Consider the following 15149-nt stretch of genomic DNA (forward strand, 5'->3'; position numbering starts at 1 on the left):
GACAGATACGCGCTCTGATTGGAAACAAAGTGTAGACGCTAGACTAATCAGAAGGCGTAACTTGTCTACAGTTGCAACTGTAGACAGATACGCGCTCTGATTGGAAACAAAGTGTAGACGCTAGACTAATCAGAAGGCGTAACTGTCTAGAATAACTGTTGACATTGCCCTACTGTAGACAGAACCTCTGCGAATTCCTCAAATGTAGGAATCTCGACTGCACAATTTCTGGTAGTGGGGAACTGCGTTCGCGCTCTCCCCTGACGTGATGGTTTAATGACAGACTAAAGTGCCGGCTTTGACTCGAGCTGACTGTATCCTTCATATCCCTGCATGGCCCTGGCAAAGGCTTTGAGGTGCATTGGCAGCCTGCCTGAAAGTTTTTTTTTTTTTTTAAACTGATTTTGTGTGTGTTTGCTTGTTAGTTCAGTGTCCAGAAGCCACGCCTACGCAGTTTAAGTGCCTGCGACAGACAGACAGACACACCGTGAGGGCCGCGCCCGGCCAGAGGCCATGTGGAAGGCACGCTCGGGTTTCTCTTCAACTCGTACAAATCTTTCGCCTTTTACTAAAGATTTCCGTGGAGGGGAACACCCCCGAGTTTACGGTATTTTTGGAAGCTCTGCTTCGGCAGAGCATCACCTGTCTGTCTAAAGTCAAGTTTGTTCCCTGTTCTCCTCTCTGTTCCTCTGGTTAGGTCCTCTCTGTCCCTCTGGCTTGTTCCGCCGTGCGTGGTGGTGGTTCCCCAAGGCATGGCGATGAGCTCCAGCAAGGACTATTTGAAATGTGGGGAGGCTGTTCAAATATATTCAAGTGCACTCCAGCTGACTGTATCCTTCATATCCCTGCATGGCCCTGGCAAAGGCTTTGAGGTGCTTGGGGTGCATTGGCAGCCTGCCTGAAAGTTGGAGGTGCCCTCACCGTCCCTGTGCTAGGAATAACTCTATATAGGAAGGTCCTAGACACTTGAAACCAAATCCTGTGTGGGTATTATCGATGATGAGCTTAAAATGCATTTGGCAGTTGTTTCAGTCCTTTTTGAGTGGAATGATATGGTGGGGATACTCACCACTATACTAAAGAGGAAGAGGCTGCTTCCAGCCAAGAGTCTTTCCTTCACTTTGTCAAATGTCCCACCCATGTCAGGCAAGACCAGCCACTCCCAAGTCCCTGGGAATGTAGGCTCCACCCCTTCTAACCTCCAGGGCATTGCTTGTGTAAAAAATGATGAGCTTAAAATGCATTTGGCAGTTTTGGAAGGAGTCTGTCTAGGTGTCCTAAAGGTGCACATAAAACATGCTTTGCGTCTGGCAGAGCATTTGCCCATTCATTTGCAGGGGATGAACAGGGCTTGCTTGCCTACAGCAACCACCCTGGCCGACAGGGCTTTGTCAGGGGCGGGGATTCATATAGGATTAGGGTTAGGAATAACTAAATAGAAAGGTCCTAGACACTTGAAACCAAATCCTGTGTGGGTATAATCGGCCATTCCGCATCCAACGGTACCAAGTTGGCCTTTGTACGACCACAGGAAGTTGTAGTAACTGACATCCGGAAGTGTTTTTTCTTGAATAACTTCCGCCCGGAAGTTCCCAGCGGCGTGTAATTTGGTGTGCCGGCGCGGCCAGAGCCCTTTCGCAACTGCTGAAAGTTTCAAATGTGTAGGTGCTTGGGTTCCGGAGTTATGGATATACAGACCTAGACTGTGTTGAGTCTATATTGTTTCAGGCCTTTTTGAGTGGAATGATATGGTGGGGATACTCACCACTATACTAAAGAGGAAGAGGCTGCTTCCAGCCAAGAGTCTTTCCTTCACTTTGTCAAATTTCCCACCCATGTCAGGCAAGACCAGCCACTCCCAGGTCCCAGGGAATGTAGGCTCCACCCCTTCTAACCTCCAGGGCATTGCTTGTGTAAAAAATGATGAGCTTAAAATGCATTTGGCAGTTTTGGAAGGAGTCTGTCTAGGTGTCCTAAAGGTGCACATAAAACATGCTTTGCGTCTGGCAGAGCATTTGCCCATTCATTTGCAGGGGATGAACAGGGCTTGCTTGCCTACAGCAACCACCCTGGCCGACAGGGCTTTGTCAGGGGCGGGGATTCATATACCTTGGGGAGGGAGGTACTGTTTGTGCTTGCTACGGCAGCACACCTACTAAAATTGGAACGATACAGAGAAGATTAGCATGGCCCCTCCTCCCAGGGGCCATGCTAATCTTCTCTGTATCGATCCAATTTTAGTAGGTGTGCTGCCGTAGCAAGCACAAAGAGTACCTCCCTCCCCAAGGTATATTAATCCCCGGCCCTGACAAAGCCCTGTCGGCCAGGGTGTGAGCTGTAGGCAAGCAAGCCCTGTTCATCCCCTGCAAATGTCCCATGAATGGGCAAATGCTCTGCCAGACGCAAAGCACGTTTTATGTGCACCTTTAGGACACCTAGACAGACTGCTTCCAAAACTGCCAAATGCATTTTAAGCTCATCATTTTTGACACAAGCAAAGCCCTGGAGGTTAGAAGGGGCGGAGCCTACATTCCCTGGGACTTGGGAGTGGGTGGTGTTGCCTGACATGGGTGGGACATTTGACAAAGTGGAGGAAAGACTCTTGGCTGGTAGCAGCCTCTTCCTCTTTAGTACAGGTGGTGAGTATCCCCACCTGTCACGCGGGAGACCGGGGTTCGATTCCCACCATATCACAGAAAAGGAGAACGTCGTCCACCCTGGGCCGCCAACCCATAACTCCGGAACCCAAGCACTTACACATTTGAAACTGACAAATGACAAGCCCCTGGGACCATCCGGGCGGAAGTTATTCAAGAAAAACCACTTCCGGGTGTCAGTTACTACAACTTCCTGTGGTCGTACAAAGGCCAACTTGGTACCATTGGATGCGGAATGGCCGATAATACCCACACATAATTTGGTTTCAAGTGTCTAGGACCTTCCTATTTAGAGTTATTCCTAACCCTAATCCTAAAGATTAATACTAGGTTTTAACATTCATGTAATGGGAGACAGATACAGGAGTGATGGTGGCTATGTATGACTTTGCCACAAGGTCTCGAGCAAGCCCGAGTTCGGAAGCCTCTCTCGTCTTTTTGGTTTCCCTAGCCCTAATATCAAACTTGGGAATAAACCCTTCCTAGCCCTTCTCTCAAAATGTGGAACGCTTCACGAATTTGCGTGTCATCCTTGCGCCTACTGCTGAAGGATCTACTCTACATCTACGTGGTACATTGTTGTACATTGCAACTTCCGCCTGTTGAAGCCAAAACCACAATTCACAAGGCTTCATTGGTCTGTCCTACTCAGCAAGTCTGCTGTGATTGGCTGCCTTGCCTGCCGGTTAGCTGCCTGGAGCCTAGAGCCCTCCCCCACTTCCTTGTTTCATAGACAGGTCAGATAAACGCAAATAATCGGAAAAAGAAAATAATATCAAAGTATTTGTGACGCTAGCTTGCTGTCATTCATGTCAGTTAACAAGCTCAGGTAAGGCAAGGTTTAATTTGAGCTCTCGATCGCCGTGAAATGTGTTAACAATATAATGAACCTGTCTAGCTAGCTTGCTGTCATTCATCTAGGTTAACCAGGTAGGGCAATGTTTAATTTACAGTTTCGATCGCCGCGAAATGTGTTAACAATATAATGAACCTGTCTAGCTAGCTTGCTGTCATTCATGTCAGTTAACAAGCTCAGGTAAGGCAAGGTTTAATTTAAGCTCTCGATCGTGGTGAAATGCGTTTAGAATACAAACAGAGTGTTTGTCTAGTTTAGTCTGCCATCATTCACGTAATTTGACAAATGTTTCTTTTGTTTGTAATTGTATTGTGTTATTAAAAGTTTGTTTATAAGTACTTGATTGTGTAATTTCATTATTCTATATATGTCTTTGTAAGTAGTTGTGAAGAATATTTAAGTAGCCATGTGCCTCTGGAGCGGAAACAACACACGTCTGTTTTCGTCGCACATTCGTCGCACAAAAAGCCTGTCGTCCCGTTTTTCGTAAATTAACATGGCGCTGGGAGGTAATGGTTCTTCACGGTGGCCAGCGCCATGTTAATTTACGAAAAACGGGACGACAGGCTTTTTGTGCAACGAAAACAGACGTGTGTTGTTTCCGCTCCAGAGGCACATGGCTACTTAAATATTCTTAAATATTAAACATTGCCCTACCTGGTTAACCTAGATGAATGACAGCAAGCTAGCTAGACAAGTTCATTATATTGTTAACACATTTCACGGCGATCGAGAGCTCAAATTAAACCTTGTCTTACCTGAGCTTGTTAACTGACATGAATGACAGCAAGCTAGCGTCACAAATACTTTGATATTATTTTCTTTTTCCGATTATTTGCGTTTATCTGACCTGTCTATGAAACAAGGAAGTGGGGGAGGGCTCTAGGCTCCAGGCAGCTAACCGGCAGGCAAGGCAGCCAATCACAGCAGACTTGCTGAGTAGGACAGACCAATGAAGCCTTGTGAATTGTGGTTTTGGCTTCAACAGGCGGAAGTTGCAATGTACAACAATGTACCACGTAGATGTAGAGTAGATCCTTCAGCAGTAGGCGCAAAGGATGGTGCACGTTCTTCTCGGTTTCAAAGCCTGCGCTGATGTGGCGGTTTTGAATCTCGAAAACCCAGAAACATTTTGTTGCTTTCGAAGGGGAGACCCAATTGGAAAAGTATGTGAAAAATCAGCTCTGCAGAACGCGTCTATCTATGTTTCCTGAACGTTTGTGGTTAAGATGGAACATTACACCTGTAGATGAGACAGAGATGAGACCAATAGCGGAAGTTCTGTTGTTGTTTCCGGCACACAGGCACATGGCTACTTTAAAATTCAAAACAAAGGCAGACACCCGGCTAGACAAACACGCTGTGAATCGGGAAAGAAAGAACAAGGAAGTCATACTTTTTGGGAACCCAACAACCTTTTATTCATTAAAACAAACGAATGTAATAAAATAAATGAAAATTAAAAATAAAAGTATACATAAAAATGTCTCTTGTCTTCATTTCTTCCTCCTTTCAGCCAGCCACAGCGCCAGTTATACCAAACTGGCTGTGGTCATAGTCCTTCTGCTGTGGCTGGCCACACAGCTGGCAGACACGGGGCTTTTTTTTTACCTAACTTTAATATTAATGAAAGAAACACAAGTCAATTTGTTTTTAAAAAAGAAAAAGTATTTATTAAAAGATATTTACATATATATATATACACACACACACACACACACACACACACACACACTATAACTATTTACTGTGGCCTTTTTCTCTAGTCTTTGGTTGGCCACAGAGCCTGCAGGTGAAGTGGGAGGCCTTATTATAGTCTTTCAAGTCTCTGCCTTCCTCCCGGGCACGACGCTCTTTCTCCTGCTGGACCTTCCACCTCCAGGCGGTGGAGCGTGGAACTGCTCCAGCAGGGGCGGAGGAGCTGGCGGATGGAGCAGTGGTGGCTGTGGAGGGGGCGCTCGTGGCACCAGCGCTGGTGGATGGGGTGACGCTGGTGGACGGGGTGGCTGAGGCTGAGGAGGAGGAGGATGATGCGCTGGCACGGGCGACGAAATAACATATAACACTATAACATATAACAAGTAACAACAGTTTGAAATACAAGAAGGGCAGTTTCCAGGGTGGGGAATATTAAAGTAAATAAGATAAAAAATATGTGCTTATATATATATATATATATGTAGCAAGTGTATTTGTATGGGTGTGAAGTACAAGGTGATGGCGACTGTTCAGTGTTGCTGATTCAGAAGCCTAAAAGCCTGGGGGTAAAAACTGTTTGTGAGTCTGGTAGTCTGGTAGTCATGTCTAGTAACAAACTTTATATTTTGCAGAATTTGCTAATCCCCAGGAGCTGGAGGAAAAGCCTCCCTGTTGAGATGCAGGAGTGGGTGAGTGAGGCCTTTTTCCATAACAACCAGCAGGGCCAGATTAAGCTGACGGTGCCAGTGAAGTTTTGGTATTTCCCACCACCGCCTGGAGGTGGAAGGTCCAGCAGGAGAAGGAGCGTAGTGCCCGGGAGGAAGGCAAAGACATTAAAGAACACAGGAAGGCCTCCCAATTCACCGCCTGTGCGGTGAGCCGAAAGACAAACGGCATGGCGTAGGAGGTGAGGGAATCCTTCTGCACCATGAGGGGCGTCTGGCTGGGGTCCCCGCTCTCCCTCTCTCTCTCCCGTGGGACGCGATGATGCTGCACGCGTATCCCACGTCGTTCTCCAGCAGCCACCGGAACGTCTTCCCCCTGTACTGCCCGAACTGCACCTCGCTCTCGGCCAGCATCTCATGCCAATTCTGGGGCTCCCCTCCCTTCTTAAGTTAGAGATGACACTCTGTAAATACATTGGTAAAAAAAAACACACATTATATACACATCAACTATATGCATTCCCTGTAGATGATAGCTATGTGCAGTACACACACTCTTTTGTTCATGCATATTATTTACTAATTTACATGAATGAAAGCAAGCTAGATACACAAGTACTTTAAGCACAATTTTACGCAGATTAAACTGCAATCAAAGTTTAAATTCAACCTTGACATAGCTGCCTGACAAATAACATGAATGTTAGCAGGCTAAGTTAGTCAAGAACTTTGGTTATATTCTAAACGCATTTTACCGCGATCTACAGTTTAAATTACACCTGGCCTTACCTGAGATTGTTAACTTACATGAATGACAGTAAGCTAGCTAGACAAATACTTTGAAACTCATTTTTAACGCCTTCGAAACTATGAATTAAACCCAAATGACAAATTGTAACCTTGATTTAGAGTTTGCTAATATAGTTACACAGTTTGCTAATACAATACACCTACACAATACATTTAGCATAGATTACACTTTATTGTTCTAACACAGAATGTAACAAACAAATCATTTTAGCTTACCTTTTCCAATTAATATTATTAAGATGAATATGGTTAGTCATATGAAACTGCGTAGTCAAACTGATTTGACAAATTACGTGAATGCTAGCGGGCATTAAACGCATTTTACCGCAATCTAAAGTTTAAATTAAACCTGGCCTTACCTGAGATTGTTAACTTACATGAATGACAGCGAGCTAGCTAGACAAATACTTTGAAAACAATGTTTTAACGCCATCGAAACAATTTTAGCTTACCTTTTCCAACTGTCAGAAAACTCTCTAATTGCGGAAGTTGATCGCTGTGAATGGGACAGGAAGTTCACAGATGAGACAGAGGCATAGCCAATCACAGCAGAGATGAATGTTCCGCTGGACAGGAAGTTCACAGATGAGACAGATGAGACAAGATGAGACAGAGGTATAGAGATGAACGTGAAACAGGAAGCGCAAAAGGAGGTAATGGTTCTTCACGGTGGCCAGCGCCATGTTAATTTACGAAAAACGGGACGACAGGCTTTTTGTGCGACGAATGTGCAACGAAAACAGACGTGTGTTGTTTCCGCTCCAGAGGCACATGGCTACTTAAATATTCTTCACAACTACTTACAAAGACATATATAGAATAATGAAATTACACAATCAAGTACTTATAAACAAACTTTTAATAACACAATACAATTACATTTACAACAAACAATTACTTATAAAGACAGAATAGTTAAAACAAAAGAAACATTTGTCAAATTACGTGAATGATGGCAGACTAAACTAGACAAACACTCTGTTTGTATTCTAAACGCATTTCACCACGATCGAGAGCTTAAATTAAACCTTGCCTTACCTGAGCTTGTTAACTGACATGAATGACAGCAAGCTAGCTAGACAGGTTCATTATATTGTTAACACATTTCACGGCGATCGAGAGCTTAAATTAAACCTTGCCTTACCTGAGCTTGTTAACGGAAATGAATGACAGCAAGCTAGCTAGACAGGTTCATTATATTGTTAACACATTTCGCGGCGATCGAAACTGTAAATTAAACATTGCCCTACCTGGTTAACCTAGATGAATGACAGCAAGCTAGCTAGACAAGTTCATTATATTGTTAACACATTTCACGGCGATCGAGAGCTCAAATTAAACCTTGCCTTACCTGAGCTTGTTAACTGACATGAATGACAGCAAGCTAGCGTCACAAATACTTTGATATTATTTTCTTTTTCCGATTATTTGCGTTTATCTGACCTGTCTATGAAACAAGGAAGTGGGGGAGGGCTCTAGGCTCCAGGCAGCTAACCGGCAGGCAAGGCAGCCAATCACAGCAGACTTGCTGAGTAGGACAGACCAATGAAGCCTTGTGAATTGTGGTTTTGGCTTCAACAGGCGGAAGTTGCAATGTACAACAATGTACCACGTAGATGTAGAGTAGATCCTTCAGCAGTAGGCGCAAAAGGAGGTAATGGTTCTTCACGGTGGCCAGCGCCATGTTAATTTACGAAAAACGGGACGACAGGCTTTTTGTGCGACGAATGTGCAACGAAAACAGACGTGTGTTGTTTCCGCTCCAGAGGCACATGGCTACTTAAATATTCTTCACAACTACTTACAAAGACATATATAGAATAATGAAATTACACAATCAAGTACTTATAAACAAACTTTTAATAACACAATACAATTACATTTACAACAAACAATTACTTATAAAGACAGAATAGTTAAAACAAAAGAAACATTTGTCAAATTACGTGAATGATGGCAGACTAAACTAGACAAACACTCTGTTTGTATTCTAAACGCATTTCACCACGATCGAGAGCTTAAATTAAACCTTGCCTTACCTGAGCTTGTTAACTGACATGAATGACAGCAAGCTAGCTAGACAGGTTCATTATATTGTTAACACATTTCACGGCGATCGAGAGCTTAAATTAAACCTTGCCTTACCTGAGCTTGTTAACGGAAATGAATGACAGCAAGCTAGCTAGACAGGTTCATTATATTGTTAACACATTTCGCGGCGATCGAAACTGTAAATTAAACATTGCCCTACCTGGTTAACCTAGATGAATGACAGCAGGCTAGCTAGACAGGTTCATTATATTGTTAACACATTTCACGGCGATCGAGAGCTCAAATTAAACCTTGCCTTACCTGAGCTTGTTAACTGACATGAATGACAGCAAGCTAGCGTCACAAATACTTTGATATTATTTTCTTTTTCCGATTATTTGCGTTTATCTGACCTGTCTATGAAACAAGGAAGTGGGGGAGGGCTCTAGGCTCCAGGCAGCTAACCGGCAGGCAAGGCAGCCAATCACAGCAGACTTGCTGAGTAGGACAGACCAATGAAGCCTTGTGAATTGTGGTTTTGGCTTCAACAGGCGGAAGTTGCAATGTACAACAATGTACCACGTAGATGTAGAGTAGATCCTTCAGCAGTAGGCGCAAGGATGACACGCAAATTCGTGAAGCGTTCCACATTTTGAGAGAAGGGCTAGGAAGGGTTTATTCCCAAGTTTGATATTAGGGCTAGGGAAACCAAAAAGACGAGAGAGGCTTCCGAACTCGGGCTTGCTCGAGACCTTGTGGCAAAGTCATACATAGCCACCATCACTCCTGTATCTGTCTCCCATTACATGAATGTTAAAACCTAGTATTAATCTTTAGGATTAGGGTTAGGAATAACTCTAAATAGGAAGGTCCTAGACACTTGAAACCAAATTATGTGTGGGTATTATCGGCCATTCCGCATCCAATGGTACCAAGTTGGCCTTTGTACGACCACAGGAAGTTGTAGTAACTGACACCCGGAAGTGGTTTTTCTTGAATAACTTCCGCCCGGATGGTCCCAGGGGCTTGTCATTTGTCAGTTTCAAATGTGTAAGTGCTTGGGTTCCGGAGTTATGGGTTGGCGGCCCAGGGTGGACGACGTTCTCCTTTTCTGTGATATGGTGGGAATCGAACCCCGGTCTCCCGCGTGACAGGTGGGGATACTCACCACTGTACTAAAGAGGAAGAGGCTGCTACCAGCCAAGAGTCTTTCCTCCACTTTGTCAAATGTCCCACCCATGTCAGGCAACACCACCCACTCCCAAGTCCCAGGGAATGTAGGCTCCGCCCCTTCTAACCTCCAGGGCTTTGCTTGTGTCAAAAATGATGAGCTTAAAATGCATTTGGCAGTTTTGGAAGCAGTCTGTCTAGGTGTCCTAAAGGTGCACATAAAACGTGCTTTGCGTCTGGCAGAGCATTTGCCCATTCATGGGACATTTGCAGGGGATGAACAGGGCTTGCTTGCCTACAGCTCACACCCTGGCCGACAGGGCTTTGTCAGGGCCGGGGATTCATATACCTTGGGGAGGGAGGTACTCTTTGTGCTTGCTACGGCAGCACACCTACTAAAATTGGATCGATACAGAGAAGATTAGCATGGCCCCTGCGCAAAAGGAGGTAATGGTTCTTCACGGTGGCCAGCGCCATGTTAATTTACGAAAAACGGGACGACAGGCTTTTTGTGCAACGAAAACAGACGTGTGTTGTTTCCGCTCCAGAGGCACATGGCTACTTAAATATTCTTCACAACTACTTACAAAGACATATATAGAATAATGAAATTACACAATCAAGTACTTATAAACAAACTTTTAATAACACAATACAATTACATTTACAACAAACAATTACTTATAAAGACAGAATAGTTAAAACAAAAGAAATATTTGTCAAATTACGTGAATGATGGCAGACTAAACCAGACAAACACTCTGTTTGTATTCTAAACGCATTTCACCACGATCGAGAGCTTAAATTAAACCTTGCCTTACCTGAGCTTGTTAACTGACATGAATGACAGCAAGCTAGCTAGACAGGTTCATTATATTGTTAACACATTTCGCGGCGATCGAAACTGTAAATTAAACATTGCCCTACCTGGTTAACCTAGATGAATGACAGCAAGCTAGCTAGACAAGTTCATTATATTGTTAACACATTTCACGGCGATCGAGAGCTCAAATTAAACCTTGTCTTACCTGAGCTTGTTAACTGACATGAATGACAGCAAGCTAGCGTCACAAATACTTTGATATTATTTTCTTTTTCCGATTATTTGCGTTTATCTGACCTGTCTATGAAACAAGGAAGTGGGGAAGGGCTCTAGGCTCCAGGCAGCTAACCGGCAGGCAAGGCAGCCAATCACAGCAGACTTGCTGAGTAGGACAGACCAATGAAGCCTTGTGAATTGTGGTTTTGGCTTCAACAGGCGGAAGTTGCAATGTACAACAATGTACCACGTAGATGTAGAGTAGATCCTTCAGCAGTAGGCGCAAAGGATGGTGCACGTTCTTCTCGGTTTCAAAGCCTGCGCTGATGTGGCGGTTTTGAATCTCGAAAACCCAGAAACATTTTGTTGCTTTCGAAGGGGAGACCCAATTGGAAAAGTATGTGAAAAATCAGCTCTGCAGAACGCGTCTATCTATGTTTCCTGAACGTTTGTGGTTAAGATGGAACATTACACCTGTAGATGAGACAGAGATGAGACCAATAGCGGAAGTTCTGTTGTTGTTTCCGGCACACAGGCACATGGCTACTTTAAAATTCAAAACAAAGGCAGACACCCGGCTAGACAAACACGCTGTGAATCGGGAAAGAAAGAACAAGGAAGTCATACTTTTTGGGAACCCAACAACCTTTTATTCATTAAAACAAACGAATGTAATAAAATAAATGAAAATTAAAAATAAAAGTATACATAAAAAATGTCTCTTGTCTTCATTTCTTCCTCCTTTCAGCCAGCCACAGCGCCAGTTATACCAAACTGGCTGTGGTCATAGTCCTTCTGCTGTGGCTGGCCACACAGCTGGCAGACACGGGGCTTTTTTTTACCTAACTTTAATATTAATGAAAGAAACACAAGTCAATTTGTTTTTAAAAAAGAAAAAGTATTTATTAAAAGATATTTACATATATATATATACACACACACACACACACACACACACACACACACACTATAACTATTTACTGTGGCCTTTTTCTCTAGTCTTTGGTTGGCCACAGAGCCTGCAGGTGAAGTGGGAGGCCTTATTATAGTCTTTCAAGTCTCTGCCTTCCTCCCGGGCACGACGCTCTTTCTCCTGCTGGACCTTCCACCTCCAGGCGGTGGAGCGTGGAACTGCTCCAGCAGGGGCGGAGGAGCTGGCGGATGGAGCAGTGGTGGCTGTGGAGGGGGCGCTCGTGGCACCAGCGCTGGTGGATGGGGTGACGCTGGTGGACGGGGTGGCTGAGGCTGAGGAGGAGGAGGATGATGCGCTGGCACGGGCGACGAAATAACATATAACACTATAACATATAACAAGTAACAACAGTTTGAAATACAAGAAGGGCAGTTTCCAGGGTGGGGAATATTAAAGTAAATAAGATAAAAAATATGTGCTTATATATATATATATATATGTAGCAAGTGTATTTGTATGGGTGTGAAGTACAAGGTGATGGCGACTGTTCAGTGTTGCTGATTCAGAAGCCTAAAAGCCTGGGGGTAAAAACTGTTTGTGAGTCTGGTAGTCTGGTAGTCATGTCTAGTAACAAACTTTATATTTTGCAGAATTTGCTAATCCCCAGGAGCTGGAGGAAAAGCCTCCCTGTTGAGATGCAGGAGTGGGTGAGTGAGGCCTTTTTCCATAACAACCAGCAGGGCCAGATTAAGCTGACGGTGCCAGTGAAGTTTTGGTATTTCCCACCACCGCCTGGAGGTGGAAGGTCCAGCAGGAGAAGGAGCGTAGTGCCCGGGAGGAAGGCAAAGACATTAAAGAACACAGGAAGGCCTCCCAATTCACCGCCTGTGCGGTGAGCCGAAAGACAAACGGCATGGCGTAGGAGGTGAGGGAATCCTTCTGCACCATGAGGGGCGTCTGGCTGGGGTCCCCGCTCTCCCTCTCTCTCTCCCGTGGGACGCGATGATGCTGCACGCGTATCCCACGTCGTTCTCCAGCAGCCACCGGAACGTCTTCCCCCTGTACTGCCCGAACTGCACCTCGCTCTCGGCCAGCATCTCATGCCAATTCTGGGGCTCCCCTCCCTTCTTAAGTTAGAGATGACACTCGGTAAATACATTGGTAAAAAAAAACACACATTATATACACATCAACTATATGCATTCCCTGTAGATGATAGCTATGTGCAGTACACACACTCTTTTGTTCATGCATATTATTTACTAATTTACATGAATGAAAGCAAGCTAGATACACAAGTACTTTAAGCACAATTTTACGCAGATTAAACTGCAATCAAAGTTTAAATTCAACCTTGACATAGCTGCCTGACAAATAACATGAATGTTAGCAGGCTAAGTTAGTCAAGAACTTTGGTTATATTCTAAACGCATTTTACCGCGATCTACAGTTTAAATTACACCTGGCCTTACCTGAGATTGTTAACTTACATGAATGACAGTAAGCTAGCTAGACAAATACTTTGAAACTCATTTTTAACGCCTTCGAAACTATGAATTAAACCCAAATGACAAATTGTAACCTTGATTTAGAGTTTGCTAATATAGTTACACAGTTTGCTAATACAATACACCTACACAATACATTTAGCATAGATTACACTTTATTGTTCTAACACAGAATGTAACAAACAAATCATTTTAGCTTACCTTTTCCAATTAATATTATTAAGATGAATATGGTTAGTCATATGAAACTGCGTAGTCAAACTGATTTGACAAATTACGTGAATGCTAGCGGGCATTAAACGCATTTTACCGCAATCTAAAGTTTAAATTAAACCTGGCCTTACCTGAGATTGTTAACTTACATGAATGACAGCGAGCTAGCTAGACAAATACTTTGAAAACAATGTTTTAACGCCATCGAAACAATTTTAGCTTACCTTTTCCAACTGTCAGAAAACTCTCTAATTGCGGAAGTTGATCGCTGTGAATGGGACAGGAAGTTCACAGATGAGACAGAGGCATAGCCAATCACAGCAGAGATGAATGTTCCGCTGGACAGGAAGTTCACAGATGAGACAGATGAGACAAGATGAGACAGAGGTATAGAGATGAACGTGAAACAGGAAGCGCAAAAGGAGGTAATGGTTCTTCACGGTGGCCAGCGCCATGTTAATTTACGAAAAACGGGACGACAGGCTTTTGTGCGACGAATGTGCGACGAAAACAGACGTGTGTTGTTTCTGCTCCAGAGGCACATGGCTACTTAAATATTCTTCACAACTACTTACAAAGACATATATAGAATAATGAAATTACACAATCAAGTACTTATAAACAAACTTTTAATAACACAATACAATTACATTTACAACAAACAATTACTTATAAAGACAGAATAGTTAAAACAAAAGAAACATTTGTCAAATTACGTGAATGATGGCAGACTAAACTAGACAAACACTCTGTTTGTATTCTAAACGCATTTCACCACGATCGAGAGCTTAAATTAAACCTTGCCTTACCTGAGCTTGTTAACTGACATGAATGACAGCAAGCTAGCTAGACAGGTTCATTATATTGTTAACACATTTCACGGCGATCGAGAGCTTAAATTAAACCTTGCCTTACCTGAGCTTGTTAACGGAAATGAATGACAGCAAGCTAGCTAGACAGGTTCATTATATTGTTAACACATTTCGCGGCGATCGAAACTGTAAATTAAACATTGCCCTACCTGGTTAACCTAGATGAATGACAGCAGGCTAGCTAGACAGGTTCATTATATTGTTAACACATTTCACGGCGATCGAGAGCTCAAATTAAACCTTGCCTTACCTGAGCTTGTTAACTGACATGAATGACAGCAAGCTAGCGTCACAAATACTTTGATATTATTTTCTTTTTCCGATTATTTGCGTTTATCTGACCTGTCTATGAAACAAGGAAGTGGGGGAGGGCTCTAGGCTCCAGGCAGCTAACCGGCAGGCAAGGCAGCCAATCACAGCAGACTTGCTGAGTAGGACAGACCAATGAAGCCTTGTGAATTGTGGTTTTGGCTTCAACAGGCGGAAGTTGCAATGTACAACAATGTACCACGTAGATGTAGAGTAGATCCTTCAGCAGTAGGCGCAAGGATGACACGCAAATTCGTGAAGCGTTCCACATTTTGAGAGAAGGGTTGGGAAGGGTTTATTCCCAAATGTGATACTTAGGCTAGGGAAACCAAAAAGACGAGAGAGGCTTCCGAACTTGGGCTTGCTCGAGACCTCGTGGCAAAGTCAATAAGCCACCATCACTCCTGT

The 15149-nt window shown here is 43.7% G+C and overlaps 1 long non-coding RNA gene and 5 other non-coding genes across 6 annotated transcripts; 5 read left to right on the forward strand and 1 right to left on the reverse strand.

Annotated features, from left to right (window-relative positions):
• The first annotated feature begins 104 nt into the window (after window positions 1–104).
• Window positions 105–262, forward strand: LOC122130642. The gene has a single exon (XR_006151933.1). It is a non-coding gene; the product is annotated as a U1 spliceosomal RNA (small nuclear RNA).
• Window positions 263–524: 262 nt separating this feature from the next.
• Window positions 525–638, forward strand: LOC122130643. Its single transcript, XR_006151934.1, has one exon. It is a non-coding gene; the product is annotated as a U5 spliceosomal RNA (small nuclear RNA).
• A 1493-nt stretch (window positions 639–2131) lies between these two features.
• On the forward strand, window positions 2132–2239 carry LOC122130645. Its single transcript, XR_006151936.1, has one exon. It is a non-coding gene; the product is annotated as a U6 spliceosomal RNA (small nuclear RNA).
• Window positions 2158–2265, reverse strand: LOC122130646. The gene has a single exon (XR_006151937.1). It is a non-coding gene; the product is annotated as a U6 spliceosomal RNA (small nuclear RNA).
• Window positions 2266–9722: 7457 nt separating this feature from the next.
• Window positions 9723–14182, forward strand: LOC122130641. The gene is made up of 2 exons (XR_006151932.1): window positions 9723–10334; window positions 13986–14182. It is a non-coding gene; the product is annotated as an uncharacterized LOC122130641 (long non-coding RNA).
• On the forward strand, window positions 10259–10368 carry LOC122130644. The gene has a single exon (XR_006151935.1). It is a non-coding gene; the product is annotated as a U6 spliceosomal RNA (small nuclear RNA).
• Window positions 14183–15149: the final 967 nt, after the last annotated feature.

The sequence above is a fragment of the Clupea harengus genome, unplaced genomic scaffold (genome assembly GCF_900700415.2).
Source record: "Clupea harengus unplaced genomic scaffold, Ch_v2.0.2, whole genome shotgun sequence".
In the NCBI taxonomy this organism is placed as follows: domain Eukaryota; kingdom Metazoa; phylum Chordata; class Actinopteri; order Clupeiformes; family Clupeidae; genus Clupea; species Clupea harengus.